Raw genomic sequence first — 8,541 nt, forward strand, 5'->3', positions numbered from 1 at the left:
ACTAACCAATGTTAAGAAGAGATAAATATTCAGAATATAAATTGATGTTTCATTTCCATGATCAGTTCTGATTTCTGTAGGTGGATGTGTGCTTGTGACCAAGGTTTGTTCTCTTGATAATTTTCTGATTTTATTAAATTTTGTTTGATAGTTTTCTGTTTTCTTTTGTTTTAGTCTAGATAACATCCAAACCCCCTCAAATTGCATATCATCTAGCATAAAAATTTGACTTGAACCTTCCTCATGGGATCGACCCCTTGCTTGCTCTATACTATCTTATGTGTTGTGTTTTAAGCTAGGGTAATTAATTTGTACGACCGCGACATCGCAACAAATTTTGGCGCCGTTGCTGGGGAAGTAATTTTAGTTGATTCTTGTGCTATTATTTTTATTTGCTGTGATTATTATTTATTTTTCTGAAAAAAAAAGAGAAACAAAATTTTTGCTTGATGCAATATTGTTCATTACGGCAGTGATATTGTTCAAAACAGATTTTTTGGTGGAATTAGGTATTTTCCTTTTGTTTCCTAAAGGGAAACAACATTCTAAACAAGACTAATGATTTATCACTAGCCCCACTCTACCGAGGCCAAATTCCACTGTTTTCTAGGGTTTTTAGGCAATTTTAGTTTTCTAGCGTAGGATTTTTCATAGGATTTGCATTGTTTTGGATCTCTTGTGTGGTTGGTTTCTTTTGAGTTTTCTTGATGATTTATGCCAGTAACCCGTTCTACTAATTAAAGTCAAGTGCAGTTGGATCTCGAAATAGAAAAAACTTTACGCAGGTTACGAAAGGAAGCTCGCCTCAACACCATGGTTGTTGCACGACAACAAACACTCAAGGAGCTTGCTGCTCCTAACGTGGAAAATCAGCCATTGTGCATAAATATCGACAATAATGTAAACTTTGAGCTCAAATCTGGTTTTATACATTTGCTACCAACATTTAATGGTCTTGCAGGAGAAGATACTCATACTCATCTCAAGGAGTTCCATATGGTTTGTGTTGGCATGAAATCGAACAAAGTTGATGAAGAACAAGTTAAGCTGAAAGCTTTCCCTTTCTCTTTAAAAGGGGCAACAAAGGCATGGTTTTTCTCTATTCTCCCAGGTTCTATTGGAACTTGGAATGCCATGAAGAAGATTTTCCTTGAAAAGTATTTCCCAGCATCTCAAGTTGCCAACATAAGGAAAGAAATATGTGGGATTCGACAATCTTATGAAGAGACACTTTCCGAGTATTGGGAAAGATTTGAGCAATTGTGCATTCATTGCCCTCATCATCAAATACCCGATCGGCTGCTCATTCAATATTTCTATGAAGGATTGATGCCTACTGACCGTAGTATCATTGATGCTGTAAGTGGAGGGGCATTGGTAGATAAGACACCTGAGGCTGCATGCCAATTGATCTCAAACATGGCAGCCAACTCGAAACAATTTGGCACGCGTGGAGACTTCGCAAACGAACGAGTAAATGAGTTAAGTATTTCTAACCTTGAAAATAAAGTTAATGATCTTACTTCTCTTGTGTGTTCTTTGGCTTGTGGAAATGTATAGCAGGTGAAAGTTTGTAGCATATGTTCTTTACAAGGACATACCTCAGATATGTACCCAACAATGCAAGAAGATTACATTGAACAAGTTCATGCAGTTGATGGAGGATTCAACGGATAGTCCCAGCGTAAATATGATCCCTTTTCCAACACGTACAATCTTGGATGGAGAGATCATTCAAACTTATGTTATGGGAACCCACCTCAACAAGGCAATCAAGGCCGACAGTTCCATCCCCATGGATTTCAGCCCCAACATAATTATCAAGCAAGACAACCCCCTCCATTCACAAACTTCAATGTTATGGGGTCGTCATCTAGTGATGATCTTCGTGAGACGATGAAAACTTTGGCTTCTAACACTGTGACCTTGCAACAAAATGTCATGTCTTTTCAACAGGAAACAAGGTCAGGTATTCACAACTTGGAGAAGCAAATGAGGCAAGTAGCTTGAAGTGTGGGGAAATTGGACGCACAAATGAATGGAAAATTGCCCTCCCAAGCATTGAATCCAATAGAGAATGTTAGTGTGATCATGCTGCGAAGTGGGAAAGGACTTGAAGAAAAAAGGTCGGAACAAATTGAGATGGAGGAAGAAGAAGAGATAGAAACCGAATTGAGTACAAAAAAGGAACATCCCCCTCCTCTACAAATGGAAACATCGACCAACACTCCAAAGGTAACTCCTCACTCAATGAATTCCAGTTTTAAAACAATTCCACCCTTTCCTGTGACTTCTTCTAGGTCAAAGAAAGAGGACAAAGAAGAAGAGATTTTAGAGGTTTTCAAGAAAGTAGAACTCAACATTCCTTTGCTTAATGCTATCAAGCAAGAGGACAAAGAAGAAGAGATTTTAGAGGTTTTCAAGAAAGTAGAACTCAACATTCCTTTGCTTAATGCTATCAAGCAAATTCCCAAGTATGCCAAATTCTTGAAGGAGTTGTGTACTACCAAGAGAGCTTTCAAACTAAAAGGTCATGAAATGGTAAGTATGGGTGAAGTTGTATTTGCTATTGTTCAAAAGAATATGCCTTTGAAGCAAAAGAATTTGTTATTGTTCTTGATATGGAACATGATTCTTGTGATTCATCAAACAACACTCCTATATTGCTTGGGAGACCATTCTTGAAAACTGCCAATATAAAAATTGATTGTGGTAAGGATACTTTGTCTATAGAGGTAGGAGATGAAAAAATTGAATTTAATTTTCATGATGCAATGACATATCCTTATAGCAATGTTTATTCTATCACATGTTATGACCAAGTTGATAAGTGTGTGCAACAAGTTTGTGATTTTGATAGTGAGGATGGATTAAGCATAGCTTTGAGCTATGGCTATGATTTTACCAAGATAGAAGAGATGGAGAGGCATATATGTGTTCCCCAAAATGTGCATGAATCAGCATTGGCTTTACAAGCTTTGCAAACTGTTCCCCATGATGCAGGAGTCATTCACCCCATCATGGACAGTGAATGGGTGGCGCCTATCCTTTTGGTGCCCAAAAAGATTGGAATTACATTGGAAGAAATACAAAATGATGCTTATGAGAATGCAAGGATTTACAAAGAAAAGACTAAGAGTCTCCATAACCGAATGATTACAAGAAAAGAGTTTAATGTTGGAGACAAAGTCCTTTTTTATCATTCACGTTTGAAACTTTTTCCTGGAAAGTTGCGCTCTGGTTAGATTGGACCCTTTGATGTTTCTAATGTTTTTCCTTATGGTGCAGTTGAAATTACAAGTTTAGAAATCAATAAAGTACTCAAGGTCAATGGGCATCGCTTGAAACTTTTGAAGATAAAGACTCTAATAAAGCAATGGAGTACCTAGACTTGCCAGCTAAAAATGCTCAAAATTGGGACACTACAGGCACTTCTGAGGCATCAAGTAAAACTTAACCTCATACATCTAGTGGAGGAATGTACAACCTTAGGGAAGCTCATGACCTCCAAGTCAAATTTGCATCTTTAGCTAGAAAAGTCGAGGCACTAGAATTGAAAAAGAATGGTTAATTAAAATCTGTTCAAGAAATTATATGTCAAATTTGTGAAACCAATGAACACTCAACAAATGATTGTCTAACTTTGCCTTCTTTTAGGGAATGCCTCCATGAACAAGCTCATGCTTTAAATAGTTTCCAAAGGCCCAATCATAACCCATACTCACAAACGTATAACCCTGGTTGGAGAAATCACCTAAATTTCAGTTGGAAGAGTGATGCACAAACGAGGCAGAACTGGGTTCTCCTTCCTTAAGAGAACTTGTAGCCTCATGTCTTAGCATTCCAACGAGACCAATCTCGCTTATAACGGAGTTCTATAACTCTAGATGTAACACCCTGTAATTTAGTACATTCATAAAAGAACTTTGAGCCTTAACTTTTAAAAAAATGGGTATTTTTTTTTCATCCACCGAACTTATCTAAGACTTGCCAAAATTTCCACTGAAATTTCAGCAGAGTTTCCTTTATACCTGGAGGTCCCAAGTTATCGACAATCATCCTGTATAGTTATACTCATTTCTCAATCATATCATAATCATGTAGAACCTTAACAACACATCATTCATGGTACATGCCTCACATTTCGCATGCTCATTTCTTTCCCATTAACACACATAATTCATAATAATTGCAAGTAAACAAACTAAGATTTACAAATACATAATAATACATTTTTATGTCCGACACTTAATGTAAAAGAAGTACTATTACATATTAAGTCATTTAGTTCCTTAAAGACAAAATACATTAATGTTCATCTACTTATTCAATAATACAAAAGGAGACTAGAGGACCTAAAACGCTACTCCTGGCGTGAATCTGAAGGACCTGAAATTTCATAATGTATATAATAAATATAGCATAAAAGGAAAATCACACTATACATGCACAGGTAATTAAACATATATTCAACGATATGCAATCATTGTTCCTTGAAATTCTCATTCATCCTTCCTAGAATCATTCAACATTTTCATTTTGTGTCTTGTTTCACCTCACGAGCGCATTTAATTCATTATAATATCTACCATGTGATTTCTCTCCCTCTTCCTCTATCTCTTTATATCAATTTCAATCCCAACGTCTATTATACCCATTATGGCTTTTCCATATAAGTTGTCAAACTCGTCATGATTTCAGTCCAATTTTAGTTTATAAATATATTCAACTTACATATTTCTTGTGCCCATTTCGACACATTCCAATGTTTCTTTAGATTTTCAGTAAAATCTCTCATTATCACGGAACCTGCCATCATTTTCACAGTATTCACATCCGATCCATCTTCAAATAATGTGAATACCATACATACATCATTCTATTTAATTCATCAACCTAATCTCATTTGACCACTATAATTAAGGCCAAATTTCATTATCTATCACTATTATTGGCATTTTATTACACTATTATAATTATCACCAAATTCTTATCATGCCAGCAACAACACGAAACCTTAATACAACATATTTACATTATTAGTCATAATTTCTTTGACATCCTCCATGTGCGCAGGACATGATTCTCAAATTATATCAATTACAATTCATTAATTAATTCAAAATACATCATATATATATATATATATATATATATATATATATATATAGCATTGCATTCCTTAAGTGTATAACACCTACCATGGTTAATGAACTTCTATTCTCATGTCCCAAGCGATACGATATTTGCCTCCATCCTTCACAAGAATTAGATCTTCATCAGTTTCTCTTCTTTTTTCTTCTTCAATAATCCATAACATAAACACAAATTACCATTTTTGTTTAACAATTAGGTATCATCCAACATTCCATTTATAATCTGACAAGTCAGTCATCCTGACAATATTAACACCACACAAGTAAGTTTAACTCAAGTTGTATATTCCGGTCATTAGAAAACAAAACTAATGCCACTAGCCCATCACCGGGTAACTAGTTCCTCCGCCCATCTTATTCCATAATTTCCAATCAATATCCGCCTCTTCAAGGCCGAATGAATAATCCTATCAAGATGTCAATCCCCATTTCATTAATATTTTTAATTATTCCCTAATCGGAAATATCATTATAATACCTCTCCCCTAAAACTTGGAAGGGAATGCTGACACTAATAAATTTTCATTAGTGTTATTAGTCTCCCATATCAGGATCGGCTAATCAAGTTCATTGTAAACATCAAAATTAATACCACTGATTGATCTTATCGACTATTTCTAACATGAAATAGCCAATCAGATTTTTCTTTCCAAATATCTTGGAATATTTCCGGAAATGTTGATGTCAAGATTCTTGACATCATTAGCTTTCACTTCAGGAATAGCTAGTCAAGTTTCATGTGATTGCCGATATCGACAACACCGGTCGATATCATTAACTATTCTCACCCGAATAGTTAATCAAATTCAGTATCCCTCATTTTCAGGGATGATTATGCCGATGTTAGTAAACCTTACTAACATCATTAGCCTCCGCATTCGGGACCGGCTAATCAAGTTTCGTGTGATTGCCGATATTGACAGCACCGGTCAATATCATTAACTATTCTCACCCGAATAGTTAATCAAGTTCAGTATCCCTTGTTTTCAGGGATGATTATGCCGATGTTAGTAAACCTTACTAACATCATTAGCCTCCGCATTCGGGACCGGCTAATCAAATTTTGTGTGATTGCCGATATTGACAGCACCGGTCAATATCATTAACTATTCTCACCCGAATAGTTAATCGAGTTCAGTATCCCTCGTTTTCAGGGATGATTATGCTGATGTTAGTAAACCTTACTAACATCATTAGCCTCCGCATTCGGGACCGGCTAATCAAGTTCGAGGAATGATCATCAACGAAGTCTATTAGTGTAATTCATATTCTTAACCCAGTCAAGTGCTCAAATCCATTTTTAATTTCTCGTTTATTTCACTTTATCCTCTCTCTTTGTGGTTTCACCCATAGACGCAAAGACCAAGCATTTAATAAGTTAGTAAATTAACGCTACGTAAAAAGTGTAGGTATAGAATACCTACCAGCTGCAGAAGCTCAACTCGCTCTTCCTTGTTGTTGTTGTGCCCCTCCTGCAGTCCCTCCTTAAGCTCCTACTATGTACGAGCTCCTGAGAAGTCGAGTGAATGCTTCTCCTATATTTTTAATATAACATCCTGAATCATTATTGAATCTTCCTGATTTATTCATAATATTCATAAATTCACAAAATCAAATACTTCCGTAAACAATTTCCATGAATGTATTTTATTTTCTTACTTGTCATTTAGATTCATTTACATTAGAATTTATTTACACTAACATTAAACACCCATTTAATTCAATTCTTCATCAATGATCTTCAATGTCCAAAGGGCATGACTTTTCGTCACCGATTTTCTTTTGTCCCAAGACATTTAATCTATCACCAAACAATGTAATTTAACTTAAATTTCATCAATGACTACACATGCCAAATTTTTCCAAAAGCACACTCAAAATGATTCCTTATATCATAATTCAACTTACAACATGATTTTCCATTCTAACACAACCAAAGTATTAGTCAATCACTATTCTTTATAGAATTTAACTATATCATCACTTATCAACACATCAAACATGACTCAAACATAACACAAACACAACCATCATCATTAAACCCATTGCCATTATCCTTAGTCCCAAAACATACTTTTTATGCTAATCCTCATATTCTCATTCAATATTTCTCAAACCAAACTTAAAACATCATTCTATAAATTTAGAATTCAATAAATCCAAACGGTGGAATTATACATCATCATCATTAGAATAACATATCCAAAATTAACATACATCCAACGGTTAAACCTCCCGATATCAGAACAATACTGGACTGACTTGAAATTTGGAGACCTGCTGTTCGGGAAGTACAATTTCTGGTAGGAGTGTTCTTTTCCGATCCAAACCGTTCAGAATTTATATAACATCTGGATGAACAACATATCCAAAATCCAGACCAATCCAACGGTGAAACGATGATATAACGACCGACGAACAAGGCTGTCTTGAAGGGTGATTTTCCAGAAATGTTCCTCCGGTGACAGCCCTCAAAAGAAGTCTGATATTTGCAATCCCTTCGGTCAGAATGTAGGTGACATTGAGTATAATAACATATCCAAAAATCACTCTAATCCAACGGTGGAAAGTCAAAATATTGCTGCCGAAGTTCCTGCCCTGTTGCAATCCCAAAACCCATAGTTTCAAATCAATTTATTCCTTCTATTTTTCAGCAAATCAAGCCATTATCATGCAATTAATCTTGAAATTCACATGAACAATTACTCCCCCAAAATATTTACATGAACCCTAGAATTTTAAACTTGGAGGTTTTCTTCTCCCCATGCAAGAACAAGAGAGAAAAACAAAATTACTAAAGGGTATGTTGCTTACCTTTGCTACTTTAACTTATTTCAATGAATTCTTGCAAAAATTTACAAAAATCATGTCCTCCTCTTCCAATTTCCAGCTTCTTCTCTTTGTTTCACTCAAGCTCTATAACTCTCTAAGTTGTCATTTAATTTGTTTTCTTGGATATAATCCTCCTAAGCACACTCCCTTTTGATTTAGCTTGAAGAAATGAAGAGGAAATGAAGAGAAAATGAAGAGAAAATGAAGAAAATGGGACAAAAAAAATGGTCTCCCTCCTGTTTTTCCATTTGCAGAGGACGTGCTCTGTTTTTAAAGAGAGGAGAGGAGAGTATTTGTTTTGATAAAATTACAAAAATGCCCTTGTTAATGCCCCTTGTGTCATCTTCTTCAATTTACCCGATTTTCAGTGCTCTCGTAAATCCTTCCCAAACTCCGATTGACACGAAATTTGAACCTAATATAAAATAATATGTCTGGAGATTCCTTATACAATTTCAGCCCGATCCAACGGTCGGATTGAGATATATCATCGATACCGTAAAGCTAGACAATCAATGTCTATTACGCTAAAATCTGAATTTCATGCATTAAT

At 35.4% G+C, this 8,541-nt stretch overlaps 1 long non-coding RNA gene across 1 annotated transcript; it reads right to left on the minus strand.

Annotated features, from left to right (window-relative positions):
- Positions 1-4,122: 4,122 nt before the first annotated feature.
- On the minus strand, positions 4,123-8,182 carry LOC112328905 (uncharacterized). Its single transcript, XR_008060272.1, has 5 exons — positions 7,971-8,182; positions 7,419-7,638; positions 6,581-6,691; positions 5,202-5,257; positions 4,123-4,389 (listed from the first exon to the last, which is right to left on the minus strand). It is a non-coding gene; the product is annotated as an uncharacterized LOC112328905 (long non-coding RNA).
- Between the last annotated feature and the right edge of the window lie 359 nt (positions 8,183-8,541).

Source organism: Populus trichocarpa, chromosome 10 (genome assembly GCF_000002775.5).
Source record: "Populus trichocarpa isolate Nisqually-1 chromosome 10, P.trichocarpa_v4.1, whole genome shotgun sequence".
Taxonomy (NCBI): Eukaryota; Viridiplantae; Streptophyta; class Magnoliopsida; order Malpighiales; family Salicaceae; genus Populus; species Populus trichocarpa.